At 40.7% G+C, this 23,725-nt stretch overlaps 1 long non-coding RNA gene across 1 annotated transcript; it reads left to right on the plus strand.

Annotated features, from left to right (window-relative positions):
* Nucleotides 1-3,721: 3,721 nt before the first annotated feature.
* Nucleotides 3,722-17,687, plus strand: LOC127365179 (uncharacterized). The gene is made up of 3 exons (XR_007885141.1): nucleotides 3,722-3,939; nucleotides 4,341-4,454; nucleotides 15,122-17,687. It is a non-coding gene; the product is annotated as an uncharacterized LOC127365179 (long non-coding RNA).
* The last annotated feature ends 6,038 nt before the right edge of the window (nucleotides 17,688-23,725 follow it).

The following is a 23,725-nucleotide window of genomic DNA, read 5'->3' on the forward strand; positions in this document are numbered from 1 at the left end:
GGCCGTTGCACTGACGGCCCCGGCCAGAGCCGGTGGTGGCGCAATAGCCCCACAGTGGAGCCGCGCTCTTGATTGGGCCTTTTAGGTCGGTTTCTCTTAAGCAGGGTTTAGCATGAGGCAACAGCTGGCACAAGTTTATGGATGGAGGCCGTTGGTGAGAAGGGAGAGGGGAGGGAGAGGGCAGGGAGACGGGAGGGAGAGGGCAGGGAGAGGGGAGGGGCGGTTTACAGGCAGTTTTTCAAGATAATCCCAACACCCTGACCCTTGAACGAAGCCTCTGGGCACAGTTGTGGCCGACGGTGGGGATTGAGCACAAGAAATTACAGCGGTGGAGTGGGATAAAGCTTCCTAAAGCTTCTACAACTGGTCGCTCCGCTACACCAATCCTCGTTTTTGATTGGTGGGGAAAGAGTTACCTTAAAAAAACTCGGCCACTTCTTCCTTTTACATGTCTTTTTAGTCATCCAGAGATCCGAATGGTTTTTACTCACTGCTTATGAATTGAATTTCAAACTTCTGACCTCTGTACATCCTCAGCCTGGCCTCCAGTGAAAAGCTGCACATTTGAACATGTAGCTGTTTTTTAATCTTGAATTGTTGTCCATTATTTTTATTTTTTCTGTTCCTTATTTGTATTTCACACATTACTTTTAGCACAACCTTAGGTAAACTCCACATCGCATTCCTCCACATATTTTAGTTGTGTATCTGACAGACAAACTTCAGATTCATTGACTCAATATGGTAATTATTCCAGTAATTAAATCTATTGTATGTAAACAGTGCTGATTTAATGTAGCACTGTACCGTACAGATATATATATATAATTTCTTATATTATATATATATAACGCATATTATTAATATTAGACTGCATATTCATAGCCCTGTCTATAGCCTATATTTTGACACCATGCCACTACCTCCTGCTGTGACCTGTGCAATGTTCCCTATCACTCACATCTCTATATAAAAAGCTGAGTGTACATACAATTCTTATTCTACTTTCATTTTCTGTTCTGTTTTTGTGTATTATCAGAAATGTGTATTTTCTGATCTGCTGTGTTGTATCTGGAGCTGCTGTAGTGAGTGGGTTTCCCCAATGTGGGATCAATAAAGTCTATTTATCTTATTTTAAAGATAAACTGTATCCTGAAGTCTATGACACTATGATTACACCCCCCAACCCCTAAAAGTCATAGGGCACTCTAAAAACCAATGGATTAAAACTTGACCCAGTGCAGGTTCACTTTACCCAGCAGCGTTGTTCTGATCCAGTACTGGGTCCATCCACTGAACTGGGTCAAAACAGCCCACTGGGTTCTGGGTAAAGTTGATATGGCGTCAGCGCTATACGACACAAACATTTATTCTTAAGTTACTTTTGTGTATGATGATAATAATAAAAAGGAGTTACTGACCAATTACATTTATACAAACATGTATATGTAATATGTACATTAAAGTTAAATCCAAATGAAACAAATAAATAAATAAAAATGATATAAACCACCATTACATCAGTTGATTGTAATGTTAATGTAGGTCTATTTCATTTCCACTATGTATGTGTTTTACACATTATCTTAAATTCTACAAATGTTGATTAATTTATAATTAAATATATGATAATTAAAACATACTTAACTGCATGCTATAAAACTCTACAAGTCTGTCTTTTTAATTATTTTTTATCAGTCTTTTGATAATTCATATTCTTCTGAAACTGCCTCACAGCCACAACTTACACATAATAATATGACATAAAATAAGAGCAATAGGAGCTCATGTGTATTGCAGATGATAAAGTCACATGCTGAGGCTAACTGTGACTTACAGGAATATTTAATGCTTGTGTTTCATTATAACAGGTCACTCTACTGGTTCTTGTTGCTAAAGAACAATGCACTTTGTTCACTTTCATTTGGATTCAGCTGTTTATAATTTATAATAAGTTTACAACTCAAACTCTGGTATAATGTTACTGTGTCAGGTTGATCGAAGACTCTTCTCTTGCAATCCGCCAGAAACAAATTTCACTGGAATTCTGCACTGCTGGCTGCTGGGAACCGTGGACTCTGTCGATCATGTTTCCTGTGCCGTGCCCAGTCGACTGCACATGTGTAAATCTACATAAACGGTCAGGCATCATGTGCCCGCGGGCTGTATGACTCACCGTCTGCGCTGTGCAGGAGGTGTCATTAGGAGAGGAAGACGCCTTAAAGAATCAGTAAGTTCAGAAAAGGAAAATAACAAATGAAGAAACTGTTTACTTTAGCTGAGAAATCCTTAAATCCTCCAGGTGTGTGGATATTTAAAAACCCCCCAAAAAGTATTTAAGTTTATGAGGAATTGTGAACCGTATATTGGATCTGACTGCAAGCTTTAAAAACAAGAATGTTAACTTGAATTTATCGGGCGTATGTTTGAGAAATCTGTGAAAAAAAGTCATTTCTGTTGCTGTTCATGTTCCTCAGGCTCTTAAAACAACTGTTCTCGCCCCAGTTCCCAAGTTAAACAACTCTGACATCTGTGCCAGTGCAAAAAAACATACAAGATCCCTCATGTGAGATTAACAGTCCAAATATGTCCTCGCTGCATCCCCTAATACTTTCTTCTGTTACATTTGTCCCCGATATCAATAATAAATCAGTGCAATCGGACAAATGGAACGGTTCTTTTAGGACATTTCTGCGACTGTATTTTTAGCCAGCTTTTATTCCCACACATTATTTACTGCATGTGCACCGCCTGCGGCTGTTAGAGGAGCGCAAAAATGCTCCGAGATTACGTTTGTATACCTTCCATTTCTAACCCGCACGTGCTTCTCACTCCAGCCAGAATGCTTTCTCCTGCCAATGTTGTGTATTTTTCCATCTGTTTCTTTCATGTAGGATCTTTGAGTCCAGCCAGTGGGACGGCAGATGGAGGCATCACAACAGACTCCGCATTAATACTTAATACCACGAAACATCGCTCATGCATCCTTTTAAACGGTTCAAAAGACACAAAAATGGGATGATTTCATTTTGTTAGTACTTTGAACTCCAGTCCGGGCATGAATAGAATATTTCAGTGCATGTGCAAAGAGATGCCCCCTCTGCCATTTACACATGCTCTGCTGAGCCACTTTTATTCCGTTTTTTCTTGTATTCGCAGTTTGTTCTGAGTTCAAATCAGAGAAAAAAAAACATTTGTACATAAAACACAGATGAATAGAAAATCAGAAAACTGCTCAAAATAGCAAAAAAAAAAAAAAAAAAAATCAATAAGTCAAATCAAAAGTGGCTCACTCCTTCAACAAATGTCCCTGTGATGGAAAATTATCAAAGTGTCTCAGTGGCCTCATGGGCCCTGTCTAGTCTGGAACCTGTCAATCAGTCTGTGAATAAACACCAGGACAGTCTAACTGGAGTAACTGGGACACATCACTTTAACCCAATAGTATTTGCATCATGGGAATGACAGCTCTGTGGAAACTGTATTAGAAAAAAAAAATCCATCTTTTGATCATCTGCAGCACTCAGCTCTGGGAATGACCAGTAGGGATGCTGTTGTCTGCGAAATCCAGCAGACACACACACACTCACACACACTAACACACACACTCAGTACCTTTAATCTCTTTTTACTCTCATCCAGTCCAGTCCTATTAGGTGCTAGGCAGGGGGAAAAAAAAAAAGCTCAGAGGGGGACCAACTACAGTCCCATAGACCCTCGGCTCTGTTAAGCACACTGAAAACTCATCTTTTTAGCCTCTCTCTCTCTCCTCTGTCTACCTCTCTGTGCCTCTTCAGTCCCAGGCTCCATAATGCCACATCAATACCGCAGCAGGGAGGAGGCACCGCACTAATGTAAACACACAGGTCGACCTCGCTTTGCTCCCCGTGGCCGACGCCAGAGAAGAAGAAAACGCAGCACAAAGGAGGGATGAAAAAGGTGAGACGTGTCATCCCGATTAGATTTAATAACAGAGGAGGAGGGGAGGAGAAAAACAACAGCAGAGGAGGAAGATGGAAAGGCAGTTTAAACTGGATGCTGTGCAGATGTCACTAAAATGGCAGCATGGGCATAAGTCAGGCATTAAGAATGGCCACACTCTGAATGGCTCCTGTATGTTGGGACTTGTGAGAGAGCCGAACAGGACCAGCGGGTAGCCGGGTGCGCCTCTCGAGCCTTAATCCTCCGCACTCTGAGTGGGAAAGGCAGGAGGAATTGAATTTTTCACAGTTGTTACTATGGCGGTGGGAACCTGCTGCTGCTCTTTCTGCGAGTCATAAAGTATTCAGTCAGCGCTCCTCTACTGTTTGACACTTTTTTCTCCCCCTGTGTACTTTTAGGCCGGACTGAAAGACTTGCTGTTTTTCACAGAATCCTGCGAAAGGCCTCCAACTGTGACATGCTAACCCCTTTCAAATGTCGGATCATCACTGGGGGACGGTCGCTCTCAAGATGTAAGTACAGGGTTATTACGCCGGGCAGTCCGAATTAGATTTTGGGTTGATGAATCAGTAAACAATTCCTCCAGCCTTGTGTATTTCTGAGGCATTTTTTATTGTATTTGTTGAAATTCCCTCTACATCCCGACGGCAATGAATAAATTATATGCTCTGAAAAAAAGATGAATAAAATCTGTATCTGTGGCTGTCGCAGGCCCGTAACGAGCCCAGCCAATCATCTCATTCATTCAGCCCGGATGAAAGGATTGGCTGTCCTACCTGCCCGTCTCCCTGCCCGCAGAGGTGGCAAAGGTACACACATTTTTAGTACAGTAAAAGTAGAAGTACTGATTCAGTAAAAGTACAGGCTCTGAAATGTACTCAATGTCTAAAGGACTCAGTTGGTTTCTCTGAGGGACATTCTACTGGCTCCTTCTGTGCAAAGCCAAAGGAAAGTTCAATTAGAGTCGAGTCTGTTTCGTATTTTACATATTTTTTGTCCTGTTACATCTGTCATCTGAGATATGGATGGGATGTTGGGAAGCCAGGTAATGATGCAAAAAATAATAATAGTCGATAATCCCCCTCAAATGCTTTAAAACCTGAAGTAACAAGGAGTAAAAGAGTACAAATATTTGTGTAAATGTTACAAATGAAATGAAAATAAATACTGACATAAAGTACAGATACATTACCTGAAAAGCTAAAAGGCATTGTTTTGGTTGGATACCTTCTCCGACATTAGCTTTAAACAATGCACATGAGCGTTTTCTAATCATAAGTTTTGCCAACTGAAAAAAAAATGATTAGGGTGACAACAACAAAAACAATAACAAGCTGCCTTTTTTTACAGAAGAAGCTGGTTAGCTGTATGAGGTGTAACATACTTCACAGAGCTAACGGCCTGCTCCCCAAACGTTACGAGTGTGACGCGAGGTTATCCAACTACTAATATCTTATTATTAGTGGTAGTAGTAGAGACAATTAACCTCCTACTCTTGAAGTTTCTGAGTGGGGTTAACACATTTCTAAACAGTTATGTGAGTTTTTCTGCTGTGAGATTTAACATGAAAATCAGGACTCAGCAAGCACAAGGCTTTTGTGTTAGCCTGAAGGTGATATTTTCTTTGTCACTGGCACGCTGTTGGTTTCCTGGTGGGTGAAGTGGATGACTAATGCTTTCATAATCATTAAATTAGAGTTCACACAATAGCTTCTTTGATAGCCAAAACACTTGGTCAATTTGAATTGTACTTTTGCAGTTAAAGCTGAATTCATTTATTCTGTGGCTATTTAGGGGCAGCGAAGCTAAAACAAGCTAGGAAAACACAACACCTGACGTTAACGCCTCATACATTGTGATGGTGAAAGTGCCATAGTGTCCACCTGATGAATGTAAGTCCATATTCACTCTTCCTTTAGCTCCGATTTGGTCCGGTTGTTTAGCTGCTAAATGCTCTGCTATGTTCACAAGCTAGTTTCTAACTTTGTCTTCTGTTCAGTGCTGGGCTCTGGTAAAAAGTGCCAAAAGCAAAAGTGAAAAATCCAACAGGTCAGTGCAGGGAAAACAGCAGAAACAAGGCAACACAAGACTAAATACACAGGTGAGGGGAAGGATAACAAGATATAGGTGAAAATGAAGGACATGAAGTGAACAACAACACACAAGAGGAGAAGTTTGGGTCCAATCCTCAAGCCACGACCTGAGTGCTCACACTGCTCGTGTAAAATAGAACGTATATTGGTCCTTAGACCCCGGTGAACCATTCTGTCTCTTGTTGCTAACAAGGCAAACTGCCGTGATCATTCATGCCGCCTTGTGTACCGACTGTGCCTCCGTTTAGGAACTTCCTCTCATTCATATCGGTTGTGATCACGGAGGCACACAAGTTGTAGCCACACCTCGACCAGCCTCCATATTTTCCATCCATGGCACTTTCAGACAGTTCGCACAGACGCTGCAAGACAAACGGCACAAACTTTCGGCCAACCAAAAATCAGAAATTCCCCCAAACATCAGACCTTCGGGGCAGTTGATTGGTCCCCGCTACCCCCTGTACACTGCATGGCAAACAATGCCTGACGAAGCTGAAATTCGGGCCGACTCTCAAATGAATCGTGCATCTCAGTAACTGGCTCAAATCGTACAGCGTATGCCCAGTTTAAGTGGTCGGAGGACAGTCTTATTTAGGGTGGGGACACCAACCAGTATGAGTGAACACTGATCATCAGGCAGGGCAATATGTGTTGGCCAATGTGTTCTCCAATCGTGAGTGTTGCCCCTATTTTCTCCATTAATCCTGCTGCTGTCTGCACACAGTCTGAGTTACAGCTAACACAAGGACTTGTTCTCCTCCCTTCAGAGCTACATAATCCATAAGACTAACTATGAATGCTTAAGTTTGTTTTGGCAGCATATTTTGACTGTGCTCAGGTTGAGTTATTCCTTTTTACTTCAATACATTATGCTACGCTCTGCTTCTTGTCAATCACCTGACACCCACAAGAAGAAGCGAAGGCCGGGGAAAGGATACTGCAGTAACACTCAGTGTCAGAAACTTTAATGCTACATCCATGTCGACATGTTTTTCTTCTGTTACACCATGAAGTTAGTGTTCGGCATAAAAAAAAGCATGAAATTCCCAACTTTTGTGGAAGAATTGTAAACTGAGGCAGACAAGAAATAAATATTTCTGGGTGAAATGCGCAGGTTGGCAGTCACTGTTTGAGGTTTTAATGCAAGATTTGTTATAGAGGAAAGCAAAAGCGTGTTATTGTTTGGCAAACTGTGTTATTTTCATATTCAAGGATGTCTCCATTTACTGACTGATACATTCTTTATTTTTTCCCCCCATGTAGATTTTAGAAGGTCAAGTGATGTTATCGTTCAGAATAATTAGAAGTGCAATTAAACACACTTTGGATCATTTTCTCTCTGTCCCATTGCTGAGTGTGTTTTGAAGTATGCAGTGCATCCTTGAGGGGTTATTAGAGCCGAGACTTGCAGAGCAGACAGAAAAAAGAGAGTAAGGGAGCTCCTAACCCGCTGGCCTTGATGTCTAGACACCAAGTTGGGGGCTAATCGAAGAGATCAAACAGATTTAACACTTCACTAATACAGATCAAAGACTTCCCAGCCCATATTTGGCATGGGGAGGATAGAGAAATTAATTTGGGACCCAATGTGGACGAGCACAGGGACAATAGGCTGATTATAGTTTGACGCATCAGGGTGAAGAAAACAAAAAGAAAATTAAAATTGACAGTGCGAAGGGAATCTGAATTTGTTCTTTGTCTATTCAGTTAAGTGCTTTGATTTCACAGCAGTGAAAGAGGTGTTGAATGAGTTATTATGCCAATATATTTGCACAGTTTCATCCCAGGCTGCATGCATGCAACCCCCCACCCCACCTGCTGTGTATGTGTGTGTGTGTGTGTGGTTGGACCCCGTGGCTTTGATACCAATCAGGATGTCCAAACAGCCTGAGCCCTTCATCAACCTTTACTGCTCCTGCAATCAACAGGCAAATCAGACGAGAATGTAAAAAGAGCAAAAACCAATCAATTTGTGCACGAGGGACCGGTTTAACTACCATTTACAGGAGCAGGGGAGAGTTTCACTGAATTCTCCTCATGCTCGTTCTGAGGACATATTAACTATAATGACACTGCAGCTACTGTGTATATTCTTGCAGTTATCAGAAGAGGATCCAACTATTTTTGGACATGTGTGCGTAAACAGGCAGCAACTTCCCCATGGCAGTAGCTGATTGACATCTGAAGGACTACGTCACCAGGAAACAGGCTGCCCTGCTGAAGAACGTCAACGATACAGAGTGATAATTTACCTGTTAGCTCTCAGCCACGCTATTTGTCCATTCAAGTTTGCATTCCACTTGGAACGTTAGTTAGCCTAGCTTGCTATTGGTAGCACTAATTCCCCAAAGAAGTCACGTTCTGTTATTTCAGCACGTATGTATCCATCCACCTGTTCTGATGTGCATTTCAATTGGAAAACTAGAAACATAAAAATGTTGGGTTGGTGTATTGTAATAAAGTGTTAGCGAATAAATCATGACGTACATGAAGCATTGATGCAAACATCATCCACTGAAGTTTCCTCTTCACTGGTGAGATGACAAATGGCCGCAGACAAAAACTGTGTGGAGCGATGAAGAGGCCGTAACATTCTTCAAACTGATACATGAAACAAACAGAAAAATCACATTTCCACCACGCTCTCCACGTTCCATGTGAGGCAGCTGGAGTCAGAGTCTATCTTGCCAGCCTTCAAGCTGTGCACTCGTGTCCGAACACAGTGGCTACAGACCAATGAGGGACTACTGGAACTGAGGCCTGAGCTGCGGGCGTGGTTTATGCTAGGTGTGTGCAACGATGTGAGTGAGAAGTGACTGTTTGATGCCTCTTTAGGAACTGTTTTTCGAGCCGTTATAACAGAACTGTCATTTTTTTCCCATTGAAAGAAGAGCAAGGAAAGACACTGAAGGCTCCTCTCAGTGGATGGTTGAGAAAGCAGGATATGGTGTTGACATGTGCAATGCATAACGCACTCACTTAGGTTTTCAGACAGGTAATACATCAAAGTGAATAATGTGTGAATATTGTCCTTTTATTTTACATTTACATTATTACTGCAGTTATTCTGGTCCCGGAATCAGTGAACTGATCACTATTTGTTAATTTATTCGACAGCTGAAGGCCTTGAGTTGTTTGTTATGAAGGTTTATGAGCTCTGCTGGGGCTTCATTGATTAATCTTTAGTCGAGTTAGTAGTAGAAGTAAATTAGCATCCCCAGCATGAGTGCGCATTCACTTTTTGCAAGCCAGTGTGTGCATACATATGTTTAAATGTTTTTTGCATGTACTTATGGATTATGAGCCAATGGGCCCCTGGGCTCAGACATGTTAATGGCCCCCCACCTCTTTCACCAGAGTAAGAGACGCACAAAAGAACGAGAAACAACATATTTTCTATGTGTCTTTGTGGCTTTATGAGTCTCTTCGTGGGCATTTTCATGTCTTTGTAGTGTGTTTAGTCTCCTTTGAGTCTTTCACAAGAATTGTCATTTACAATAATCCATCTCTGTGTCCTTATATGTGTGCAGGTGAATAATTGAGCAGTAACACAAGTATGAAACCCTAAACTTACTCAAGCATGGTTACTCTTTTAAGCCAATCCTTTCTCCAGCTTATGACCTTGATGAAATACATGAAGACATACATGAAAACCAAAAACTCTGTAATAGTATTTAAAGAGGTTTTCCTTATTAATATTACATGCACTTGATTTTTAGCTCTCATTCATTCTCCGTAGTGTCTTTCACCAAACCGTTTGCCTGTTTGGGGTTGTGTCTGTCACCAGGCCTTTAAATGATCCAATTACTGCGAGTCTGAAACATTTCCACTATTAAAACCACAGTAGGTAGGTTCTCCCCCCACCTCACTACACACTCACATCACCAACACCACCACCGATCCACTCCTCCACATCTGCTAAGACAGGAAGGGGCCAGACGAGGCCTGCTGCCCCACAGAACTTGGGCTGATACTGGAATTTCACTCAGTCAGATAAAATAAACCAGGCGAGCCTTAGATGCTGGATAAATAAGCAGTACACTTTGGCTTGGGGGGAAACCAGCGCTCTCCATCTCAGTGATGTAACTGATTGTTCCTTTTCCCCACTGATTAAAAGGAGGTTAAAATATACAGGGGTTATTACATTCTACCGGAAAAATACCCCTAATCCCTGGAAAATAATCAGCAAAACGATTTGTATTGGCAAAGACCCACGCAAATAGGAAGAATTTTAGGGGCTCTGCACTTTTTCGTGTTGGAAAAACACTGGCCCTGAGGGGCTGAAATCTGAATAAAAGACGTGCGAGGTGTCTAATAATTTACTACATTATGGTCCTATTCATATGGAAATAGTATTATGTAGGGACTTCAGGAACTGTAATTAAGAGGCCAGCAACTGCTATTATCTGTGCAACTCATTTTGTGAAAATTAATGAAATCATCAGTGTCTCATAGAAGTAAACATTTACCAGTTCCTCGTTTCCTGAGGCGCCAAAGCAGAATTTGAGGTTTACACTGAAAAGGTTATAGAAGCAAAGACGCATTTTAAACACCAAAACAAAAATAGTATGTATGATATCATGACAATAAAATGGCAGAGTACTCACAGGTGCTTCTTATGACTGAAAACCACATTTGTATGTCTTAATCCTGTCCAAACCTTCCTGCCACGACAGATCCACTCAGATACAAAATATTACAGGAAATCATCAGGACAGCTGGGATACAGATTGTTTTTTTAACTCGGAAATATCCAGCTGTCAAACCTCTGGAGTCTCAAGGTTTTTTTTAAAATATATATTTCTAGGACAAAAATTAGTTTTCAATGTGGTTTTGGCAACATTTCTGTTTTATACAACTGTTTTATGCTGCCTGCAGACCCCGGAAGGCTCAATATCTGAAAATGATTCATTATTTCAATATAAACCGCTGTGAGCAGTGTGAGTTTACATTGTATCGTGAATGTAAATAGCAACGTCCAGTTTCAAAATAAAGTTATGGAACAGTCATAATTTGGTTTACGCACAAAAAATACTTAAGTTACATCAGGTAAATAATGTATGTTACAAGTTCATTTAAGTAAACGAAACTTACATAACGTACCTTCGTGTAACTTAACTACATAAGTGAACTTTTACGTTGCTTACAATAAATTGATAACTTTTGGTTTCACACGGGGACATGAACAGTGGCCTCCTTGGTTGAAATCCTTCTACGCAGACTTTATCTCTCTTTATTAGGGGTGTAAATATTTACTGTTGCAAGTCGGAAATCGTTTTTTAACGTTATAGATGTGGACTCCTGGATTGATCTAATTATACCGTGAACTGGTCGATGGTCGAATTCTGAAGTTCTGAATCAGTTTGACTGAAGCTTTGCTGCTAACAGCGTCTCCACTCTTGTGAAATGTAAACGGTTTCGCAGAAAGAACAAGGAGACGTTGTCTGAATCGTATTATAGCCCATGTATGTAAATACATATCGGATCGTCATAGAAGGGAGAAATGCACACCCCGACTCTTTATACCACGTCACCTGACTTTAACGGCGGGTGTGTCTACCTTACAGCATCATACTTTGAAATGGAGGGCCACTAGTGGAAGTATTTGACAATTTGATACTGAGACAGGGTTGATACTTTTTACTAGAAGTATTTTGCGATCTTTGCATATAAATTCAAGTTTCCTCATTTGGTTGGTGAAAAACTGATTCCCAGTGGCTTTACAGTTCTCTTAAAGTAAATTTGCTGTTATAAAATAGCAGTATATAAATGCAAGTTTTTTAGGATACAGGGTTGTTTTATTCAATAGGAGCTCGAGGGGAAGCACCGTGGGACGACTTACATAAACAGACAACAGATCTTTGCAAATTATCCTGAGTAACACAAAAATACTCGTCATGTTCACCAACAAGCCTCAGATATAAAATGATTTAAGACATAATGGCAACCGTCCTCAGTCACTGATAGTGGACTGGCAGAAGTTGTTCCAATTATTGTCCTGCATAAACTAGATGAACCTACTATTCCAAATTGTCCCCAAAGTGGTATAAACAAAAAGTTATTTGAGCAGTATGTGTAAAAATCAATAAAGAGGCACCCACACACCCCACACACAGAATAAATACTATCTTCATGTCTACTGAAGTTCACAGCCAGTGCCAGTGTCTCCTTTCATCTTCCCCACAGTGAGAGGAAGAGATGAGAAAGAGCGAGAGATGAAAAGAGCTGCAGAGCTGGACAGAAAAGGCACTTAAGAGGTATTCCTCCTCATAGTTGGTCTGTTTGGGAAAACATTATTCGTTTGTTCGTGTGGCTTCATCCCTCCATACGCTCCTGGCTGCAGGGCTCCTTGGGACTTCCACAGAAGCCATTAAGCTAAGCTAGCTAATGGACAGAGATAGTACGGATTTCACCAAACATAACTCCGTCCCCTCTGTGTTCATCAAGCAAAACAAGGGATACATTAGATTGCTGAGCTGATGTAGGGTGACCATATTTTCAAACCCCCAAACTGGGACCCTTGAGTTCCTATATGCCTACCTCATGTTCATGCACCCACATATGTATGTGCTCCTCCACGCATGTTTCCATCAGGATGGGGGACAATTCTTTCAGTGTTTATCACACACCTACTGAGTGCACCATTAAACCCCACAGACGCCATGAAATTAGGTTATATAACTCAGTTTGGGAACAAAGACACCGTTCCCTCCCATCTTCTTGCTGCCAGCCACAGTCCATCTCCAAATCCATCCATCCAAGATCCTGATGTCTCCCGCCATCCCTTCATACCACAACCTTCCTCCCCATCCCTCAACCGCAATCCCTTCATCCCTCCTACAGTTTATTACGTTGGTTCACTTTTATCCTTTATTTGCAATAAACCATTCTGATTGCATATCTCATTGCCATGGTCTTTGTTCGTGAATGCAGTATTTTCGTTGCCCAGTATCTGCTGAAGGAAAGAGCATACATGTTCTGTTTGTCATAGCCTTGAAAAACAAGCGTAATATTGTAGTTATTGTTTTAATTGTTGGTATTGGACATTTCAGTTTTGCAGATACTTGTTGCCAATCGGGACGACAAGCTTGAAACACACAAACTGGAACGTCTGGTCACCATAAACTGATGACAAATTCTCTCTCTTGCCTTCATGCAGCTTCCTGCCATAAAAGTTGAATATGTCCTCTTTGCCAAGTACCTGTTTGGTGAATTGTATCGTCTGTCTCGAGTCATTTCCAAATGGATAACATGCGGACCCTTTCAAATACATACAGGAAGATAGAACCTCAAAACAAGCTCCAGCAGATGGTTCAGGAACGGTGTTCTCACAATGCAGCGTGTCCACAAATAAGATACTCAAAGTATTTATCATCTTCCATAATGAACCTCTTCAGTGTTTTTTTATATACGCACTTTTCCAGAGTAAGCCTTTCAGCCTCTTCAGATGCAGTTCTAGGACAACGTGGAGGACTGAACAGGCTTTTAGATAAATCAGGAATGAGAATTAGAAACATAACCCTGCTATGATTCATCAATCATGTATGGTGCTGAGAGATTATAAAGAAAAACACAATATAAATTCAAACAAATACAAAATAGCTTAATATGCGAGTCCTGTAAGGGGATTAAATAATTTAGATATTAGTAGTAGAAAACTTTACCCGATCCCTGCTCTCTTCACCATGAAGTGCTACTCCAAATACACACAGAATACATAGTGTGTTGTTGTAAATTAAGAAGTCCTATGGCAGTATTGTTTAATGTATTCATGTACAAGTTAGCAAGAGATTCAGATATACGCAGGGCAGTTACGTGGCTTTCTATCAGCCTCGTGGGTGGATTGCTCGACCTTTAGTGTGTCATAGTTGGTTGTTTGTTGGCAAGTCGCTCATAATGTGATCGGAACATGAGGATTTAGTAATAAAGGAGATTTCAGGACATAAAATGGACTTCATGGAGCAGAGGCTTGTGGCTTTTACTTTTTCCTTACCCTAAATCTCAGTGTGTTCTTGGAACAGCCTTAAAAAGATGTCCATCTGTCTGTTAAAACTGGACTAAACTGTGTTCCTCTATTTTTGCAAATTATAAACTTTATTTTAATTGAATTTAATGACCATATTTTATTTTCAACATGTAAAAGGTTCTACAGGACAGATTTCTTCCCATCTTTGGGTAATACGGATAATGTAAATTTAGCTGTGGACAAGGTGATGGTGCTGTTTCCCCGATGGCCAGGGAACATAAAGGTATACAACATGGCGGATAGTATGTGGATACCCTTTCCAGGTGGTTTCTTGCACAAAGCAGGTCCATAAAGACATTTTTAGATTAGATTCAACTTTATTGTCATTGCACAAGTAAAGGTACTAGGCAACGAAATGGCTTGGAACCTCAACCACAATATCTTTGGCATGAACTGGACTGCTACCGAATCAGACCCATCACCTCACTGAGGCTCTCAAATCTCTGCTGGTGGGGTATTGCTGATAGTCATTTACATTTGTCTGTGTATTCATACACTTTTAATTGCCACAGAACAAACCGCAGCACAACAGTGTAGCTGGGGACACGTTCATCGCCATGATATTAGACAATGTCACATTCTATACTTGGCTGTCTCCACTGTCAGCAGGCTGTGAAATGGTAATAATTACTTTGTAATGCTAAAACGGATTAAGCAAGGCTATTAGCATCACTAGCAAATTAGACATCCCATGCAAGTGCTGTGTGTGCCTATCTGCAATCTGCCACCTACTGATTCACTCTGCTTTTAGCTTTGAGTGACACTGACAGTGATTTCAGTTGGACAGGATACAGATAGTCCATCTGTGGTGTGTCTAATAAACCTACTTTGGAGGCTGAAAGTAGCCCCATGACACACTGTGTGTGTGTGTGTGTGTGTGTGTGTGTGTGTAACTTTGCGTGTGGCGATGTACATGTGGATAGTTTATGTGTGTGTTCGAAACTGTGCATATTTTTCGGGAACGCATGACCTGTTTCTCAATCTGTTCATGTGTTTTTTATGTTTTTTTATTTCTACCCTTACATGAATACACACACTCTACTGTACTGGACACCCAAAGCAGCCCTGGGGACGGAGCGGCACGGCTGGCTAACAAGCTCTGTCGTCGGCCAGGGCCTCAGTGGTGAGCTGTGGTCACAGGCCTTCCAGATGGACCTTGGTGCTGGATGAGTGATGCATCATAGCTGGCCTGGGTTCAGCCAAAGCCCCCCCCCCCCACTGTCTTAGCCAGCTCTCATCACAGCCCAGACCAGGTCCAGGACCAGAGGGAACCATGTCATTCCTCTTGCTTTGAAAATGTGTCTACTGCCTCCCTCACAGGCTCTTTGTCTCCATATTTCTGCGATCATTTTTTACATGTTGAAAACAATCATGTCCTCACAAACACCATCATCCATTGCCACCTGTCTGTTCATTGTTGTTTGCATCCCTTGATGGTAATTGGTGTTAGGCAGCGGTTGCCCTCAGGACCACTAAGCACAATACACTGTATATGCATTGTGTACCATACAAAACAGAATAAACATCATTTAATTTGCATGCTTATCGCTAAAGCTGCACCCTGTGGCTTGACCGAGGTAATAAAGCTGTTTCTGATATATTCATACGTGATGGAGCCACAGCATCTGAAATACCACCGGGAGGAGTAGGCGGGAGGACATGGGAGGAATGAGAGGGGAGGAAAATGGTAGTCTGTGTGTGTGTGTTGGGGGGGGCAGAATTAAGCTGGCTGACGGTGCTTCCCACGCAAAATACTAGAGTAAAGTTGCGTTCCCACAGAGGGCGAAGCAAGCATCTGCCTCGCATTACTCATGCAAATTTACCCGTGGGTTAATTTGAATTTACTCATGTTACATGCACAAGGACTTAATCTCAATAAACAGATCAAAATGATGCCAAAATAACTACTAACTAACTAAATAACTATCATAGTTCGTCGGGTCTGTGCGCTAGATGACAACTTTTAAAATGCTTCTGAATAGAGTTTGGTTGATCAGGGCTATGATAACCCCAGGCCATTCTTAACACAGCCTCTTTTCAGTCTGGTTGCAGAGAAACTCAAGGCTAGGCACAGGATACAAACCATCAGAAAAACAAGACGGCCTCCAGACTGTCAGCGGAGAGTCTGGAAAACAGGGAAAATCATGGGCTCTATCTTGCACTCAGCGCAATTGACTTTGTACACTGGCGCTTGTATAATTCCTATTTTGCACTCGACGCACATTGGAATTTTCCCTCCACCGACGCACGTCCTTAAATTAGTGAATGAACTTGCGCTCCAGGGGGGCGGTTCAGCAAAAAGAGGAGGCGTGTTCCGGCGCAAACGTTCCCTGGTGCTATTTTGCTGTTTCAGAAAACAATTCCGCCACAGACCAGGAAAAACCTAGTCTAAAGTCAGTGGCGCTTATTCAGATGCATTTTAAGGGCGCAGACTCGAGGGGATGCGCCCGAGAGGCAGCAGCAACATCGCCACCCGGTCAAGACGGGCATTAATACTTTGCCGTATCCCGGACAGCTCCCGCTCCAGCATGTCAAACCCGGTTTGCTGCAGGAACGGGTGGTCCTCCGGCGTGTAGTGGGTCTGGATCCTCTGCTCCTTGGTGTTTGCCCCGCTCCCTCCTCAGTTGGCCCTTGCGCACTGCTCGGCCCGTGCGCACTGCTCCAGAGGCCAGGGTCTTCTTCCTGCGAAGCTGCGTTACATTGTTTTGATTTATTGTATGGCTGTGTTACATTTATTTCATGTCAATAATGTCACTTCCTGGTATTTTACGGCCCTGATGAGAACGTCGGTCTCCTCGGCTGTGAACCGCTCCTGGCGTGCGCCTGGCCAATCCGCCGTTATAATAGCAATCCGCCATGGAACAAGCGCGCCTGCTTTTAAAGGGAATGTGAGATGACGCTCTGATTGGTTTATTAAACAACACCTATGACTAATGTAGCTACTTCAGACCAACCCATTTTAGATTTGCGCCAGGCGCAAGAGTAATTTATCCCGCCGGCATAATAGCAACAGCACCCGAGATCCGCCCACAAAGCTACTTGCGTTTTGCGTTTGATACTTGCGTTTCAGATCGGCAAGATAGGGCCCCATAAGTTCAAGGGATTTTTTGGAGCCCTGTTTGCCTGTCCATGAAAATTTAAAAATCTGGCTGCTTGTGAAACTTTAGCGTGTGGATGTGAAATCTTTCTGCACACACATAATTCTGCACATTGAAGCTGAAATATTCAAACTGTAAGTAAGACCTTTTACAGTGTACACAAAAAGTGGAGGGTGCCTTTAAGTGCTGTGAAAGCACCACAAGCCTTACTGTTTTAATGTAAGGTAGGGACATTTAAATATACCAACTAGACTAACTTCTAACTTCATAGACATACAGAAATAGTACCAGTTTGTCTCCCTCCTGTAAATGGCTTGTTTGGTTGCAAACACTCATGTTCAAACACTCAAAATCAAAGTGTTTAAAATCAAATGTATTGGCAGACATTCAAAGAAGTAACTCTAATTTTAATGGAGATCCTTGAACATGAGTTCACTTGGGTTCAGTCAACATCCAGAGTAGATTGAATTAATGTTTAATGTTCCACAATGTGAAAAAACATTTCTGTAGACAGTTAGGATACATATTGTTTGATATAATTAGCTGAAAATAAAAAGATGCCAAGCATTATTGTATTTTTTGTTGATTTTCTTTCCTACTCTTTAAATTTGAATTTTCTTCTTTTCATTTTTTAACCAGTCCATTTATAACTTACCAGTGTATGCAGACACAGCAGAGTCTGCAGGACCCATAACAATTCACACTGATATGACTATACTCACATTTTATTTTATTTAATTTGATGTATATTCTCTTTTGTCCTGCCACTGTTAACAAGTGTGCTCCAGTATACTTTGGACTATATCTCTTTAGTTTCTCTGAATGCTCACAAAAGCTTAGACTTGTGATTTCTGCCGACTGTGCTGAGGAAAAAATCATCCTCTTGATGGTTGGGGGGACCTGCGGCTGCTCCTGGGTGTGCATAGGGTGTGCTCATCGTCCAACCTTCTCTGGATGTGGGCTTCATCCATCGTCCGCTTGATGTGTTTTTAGGCTATCTCCATGTTCATCCTCACCTTGCAGTGAAACTACACAGAGGGATACACAGCTTTTCATGCCCCGTGGTCCTCTGGACTCCATCATGCTAAGTTCAGGGACTGCTCCTGCCAATGGGGTTCTGTCCAATGTCTTGAGAATAGAAACATACTTACCATTAAGCCACGCTCTTGTCAACTGTAAACAGGAAAGAACATTAGTGTCTCTGCCACACAATTTCCATGATGTGTACATGTGCACAGTGTTGTCTTCAACAGGATGTAGGCAGTTCTCAGCTGCTGGTCACACCCAGAGGTACCGCTTGTTTCAGTGACATCCACGTCACTGTAGGTGATGCAGTGGCCAGTCTGGTCCTCCTGTCCCACATCTGGATCGACCCCATCACTGATGTAGCATCCTAAAAAGGAGAGAAAGCGTTGTTACATTGGCTCTCTTAAGACTCATTGGAAATTATGTGGGTGTGATGGAAACATTTAAGAAGATGAACCACTCATACTCGATAAAGAGTTCAGGAGACCTTGATGACTTGCACAGCAAAATTTATTGAAGCTCGGCCGAGGATAAAAAGAATACAGCAATACATGTGTAACACAGTGCATTTGCCAACCCAGTTATGAAGGTTATCTCCTGTTGGGGGAGATAGGGGTAGTGGTTCAAAACATACTTTAAGCCTGTCTATGCTATCCTAAGTCACGTTGAATGGCAACATCTGCAGAAGACATGGTGTATTTTTCTGTATTTTTACATGAAGCCAACTTCTTTCAGTGCACAGGAAAAATAAATAGTCTTATAAAGTCTGCCAAAAAGCAAAGGCAAAACAGACCATCCTATCAGCAGCAGAGAGGACAGCTATAGGAGACAAACTGTCTTTACCAGGCTGAGGAACATCAGAAATGTACTAGTATAGTTACTAGAGGATGCATGAGGAGAATACGGGATGAAAACCGCCTTGTATTTATTGATGTATTTCTTTTATTGCCCCCACCCTCTGTAGCTCTACAGGCCCACAGTGAAACTTCTTCACAATGTACAGGCAGCGGGAGATCTGTAAGATTTGAACATGACACTTCACCAAGTATGCCAGAAGAAATATAAAGAGACTGAGCATGAAAACAAAGCTGGGAAGTTATGCAGTGATTTCACATGTGTGTTTCTTAGTTATTAGTGTGCTTTTTTTAAGAATTGATAAATGGAAATGGATCTGTTTCAGTGTGAAAAATATGCCTGTGTGGATTGCTATTTAAAACACAGTTATAATAACACTTTATTTATTGTCTTTTTTAATGTATGAAAAGCCGCCCGGCTGTGTTTTGTATTAACTGAAGGAGTGAGATTGTAACCATGAATACAATGAATAACAATGATCAAGACGTGATTATAAAAAAACATCTATGACTTTCTCAAGAGCATGAGAGAGGAGAGACCAGATTTTTGAGATGCTCCTAAATTTGAGGACACATGATTGGATGACTCTTCACCCAGGTTATTGGCTGCAAGTTTGATATTTGCAGACAGGGACTGTTCTCCAGGGTGGGAATGGCCTATGGAGAATTTAATGCAATCCTTTTTGATGTATTTTCCTTTAGCTAGAGCATTTTTAAAAACTTTAAAATTGATTTCAGAAAGATATCATGTGAAGTAAGTTGCCGCCTACACTGTTTTTTAACGATACATAGATCTGGATATCATCCACATAATAATTGTAATGGATATTGTGTCTGAGGCATGCATTCATCAAACAAAAGGTGACCAAGGATTGAGCCTTGGGGAATACCACATCAGAAAGGCCACTTAAGAGGAAGCAACCAACAGCTTTTGTTTGCCAATTACAATTGAAACCATTCTAAAAGGAGAGCGACTCCACTTGCGTACTCGCTTGGCTCAGCGAGAAACTCTGGACAGACAGACAGACCAGCCTAAGCGCTCTACACGTGGTAACCAATTGGTGGAAATTCTCTGTTATTGTTGGAAGCTAAAGTTAGCTAAATTAGCTTAGTAATAACTTTGTATTCTAGCTAATATTATAGCTGAAGTTAGCTGAGACATCCCGTCTTCTTCAATGCTCTGCCATGCCAATTCCCCCCGTTAATGTCCTGATGCGTGTTTAGTGTTTAAATGTTATATAGTTATATTGTTCATGAAACTCACAAACAATAAGGCAGCAGGTGGGCGTGTCTGTGAGACCAGCAGACTGCAACAGTTTCATGAAATCGCACCCGCTTGTTGCTCCACCTGTCAGACTGACCGTGCCTCCGTGCCTGCCCGTTCACCTCTCATTGAAAATGAATTATGAGGCACATCAATCACTCCCCATCTGAGAAGACCTTAAGGCAGTATCCCTGATACAAATCTGTTTTTCTATGCAATACAGCATTGCATAATCAACAGTATCAAATGCGTCATGAGGGCATTTTCAGTGCTGTAAAGGTTAGGTTAGGTTAAGTTTTATTTTTCCGATCATTTAAAAAATGAATTCACAATAATTTCCATGAACAGTTTCTTGAACATGTTCATGCAAACAAAACAAAACAAACAAAACAAAGATAAGAGAAAAAATGATAAGATACATAAACAAAACAATTAATATATCATCATTCTTTCCTCATCCCTATATGTTTCTCTTACAAATTATTTATTCTCTCTTTTATTCTCTTTTGTTTTCTTTGACCAAAAAAAAGGTGTAGACTGAAGCCTAAAACATGAATTCACTTTCTTCAAACAAAACTTCAGTAGCAATGACTTTTAAACATGACAAAGTAAAATAAATTAACTATTTAAGTTCTCATAACAAACTAAAAACACAAATATCCAGATACCTGATTTCAAAAATTCACAAATCCCCACATTCACTTCTTACATAACTTTCTAATGTTTTGGTTTTAAATAATTTCTTAAATGAACCCATATTTTTACTTTCATTCAATTCAATGTCACAATCATTCCATAACTTCCCTCCATACACTGACACACATCTCCTTTCATATTAGTTCTTGTCCATTTCCTTTCAAAAATGAAATTTCCCCTCAGTAGATGAGTGCTTGTCCTCTTTGTGAATAACCCTTGGATACAGTCTGGAAGTGTTTCACAATGTGCTCTATACATTAACTGTAATGTTTTAAAGTTAACCAAATCCGTAAACTTAAAATTTTGAGAGTGCACGAATAACATATTGGTGGGGTGTGTGTATTCAACCTTGTTAACCAGTCTTATAGCTCTTTTTTGCAACAAAAAAAAATGCAATTTGTATTAGTTTTGTAAGTATTTCCCCATATCTCTATACAGTTTGTAATGTAAGGAGGAGTGAGTGAGGAATACAAAATTAATAATGATGATTTATAGAGTATTGCAATAGATTTTGATATTTTAGATTTAATGTAGTTTATGTGGGGTTTCCGGTTTAATTTATGGTCTATCATTACACCCAGGAACGTTGAAGAACGTTGAAACGTTGAAACCAGTTTTAAAAAAAAACATTTAATAAAAAATGTATATTAAGAGAGCTATAGAGGTCTAACATGATTAAAATAAAGAGGGCCAAGGTCAGGTTTCTTGGGTAGTGGGTGAACCACTGCAATTTTCATTTCAAACATTTTCATGTTATCACCCTGTTTGATCCAATCCCAGCCTTTTCATTTACCTGCTGACCTGCAGTAACCCCTGTTCCTGCCTTTCCCATCACAGCTGAGTGACACAGCAGTGGGACAGGAAGTTTAGACTACCTGCAGTGGATGTTTCTTCTTGGTTTTCTGGGAAATATGTAATGAATATGACATTTTGTAAGTATATTATCACAGTAATCCCCGTGGCAGCATACAATTTAACACCTTAATCTAAAATCAGACAAAAAAGGCAGCATCTAGCTACTGATTTGGATTTTAAGCAGTATGTTCATTTAGTATGTTCCAGTGCACAGGCAGCTGTTGTTTGTTTCTCTAACCTCAAAATGGATGGATATGGTGTTATATTGTCAAAGCACAGATTTCCTGTGGCTTAGTACACAATTAAGCAACATTTTATTTTGAAAGTCCAATGCTGATCACTGCTGGGCAGGTGGTGAAGTGTTTGCTGCAGCTCTACACATAAAGTAACACATCAGAATTATTCTTCATCACCTTCAATCAGCAGCACTTGTATTATTGACCAGCGCAGCACAGTTAATTTCCAGTGTACAGTAAGTGTGCATTTCTAGCATTTCTGTGTTTTTTCTCATCTTACTACACATAGAAATATATGTCATCTGTCATGTTCTCCCTCTGCAGAGACCACATAGTGCTCTTGTGATGTCGCACCGTCCTTCCACCACCACCAGCCTTCCCCAGAGTCAGTGATTGAATTGGATTTCAGCCTCTGAATACTTGTTTTACCCTCTCCACTGTTTTACTTTATTTTTTATTTTCATTTTGAATACATACCTCACAAGCACTACCTTTTCCTTCCGCTCTGCCCTCTCCTTCTTCAGATCAATGTGAAGAAAACATGAACTTAAATTACTGTAGATATGTAATTTCTATGTAGGATTGTACCACTGTGTAAACAGGGAGCTTATTTTCCCTCATGCAAACTTGGTTTGGACACCGACTGTGTGTGTGTGTGTGTGTGTGTGTGTGTGTGTGTGTGTGTGTGTGTGTGAGAGAGTGTGTGTGTGTGTGTGTGTCATGAAACAGCTCTTTGATGTGGAATTTATTCCCATTAGTGCTTACTGCTGATGATTGCCTCATACTAATTATGGCTATTTACTATATGTGTGCATTTGATATCTGATAACATGGGAATATGTCTGATGTCCTCAAAAAGACTATATAAATAAATAAAGTGACAAGCTTTTAATTTTGCCACTGAAAATTAGATACGTTTTCATAGTCTTTATGTTCTTAAGAGCCAAATTTAGAGTCTAAATGAAATGTTTTTTTCTCAATGTACAAATATGCTTTGTAATTAGCAGAGGATATTGAGAATATTATAACTTAGCTTTTGGTGTCAGCACAGTGCCCCGTTTGCACATTAACCTGTCAGAATGCTTTTGATTCTCTGTCGATGGAGAACATCCTAGCAATTAAATAATTAAATTACAGCCGATAAATGATCTGTCCCCAACAATAATAATTTATTTTGAATTCTTATGTAAAACAATCAATAGGCTTTATGTTCTATGAAAGTTTGTGAAGTTTTTCTCTCTTCTCCTCTTTTTCTCTTTTATTTATCATCTATCTATCTATCTATCTAGTCAGAACTGTTATTTGTTGTTAACAACAGTGATTTCAGTTAGAGCTCTGGGATATTAAATCATCGCAGCCTTTCTTGCCATCAACTGTGTAAAAACTACTGGTTATGACCTGCTTAATCTTATATTATTGGTATTGGCCATAAGAGGCAGGTAATTCGATTACTGTATCAGCTGAAAAAAATATTAATTTTGCAATTCCCTAATGAATATGCATATTTCCCAGAATGCTGTAATTCATCCTTTAACTACTTTAAAAGTTCAAGAGTTTTCTGTGTGTGTCTTCAACTCATCTCAGGCTGTCCAACAATAGAAGTCCTCCGTTGCCAGCTCTTGCTGAGCAAAAATG

This window comes from Dicentrarchus labrax, unplaced genomic scaffold (genome assembly GCF_905237075.1).
Source record: "Dicentrarchus labrax unplaced genomic scaffold, dlabrax2021, whole genome shotgun sequence".
NCBI classification, from domain to species: Eukaryota; Metazoa; Chordata; class Actinopteri; family Moronidae; genus Dicentrarchus; species Dicentrarchus labrax.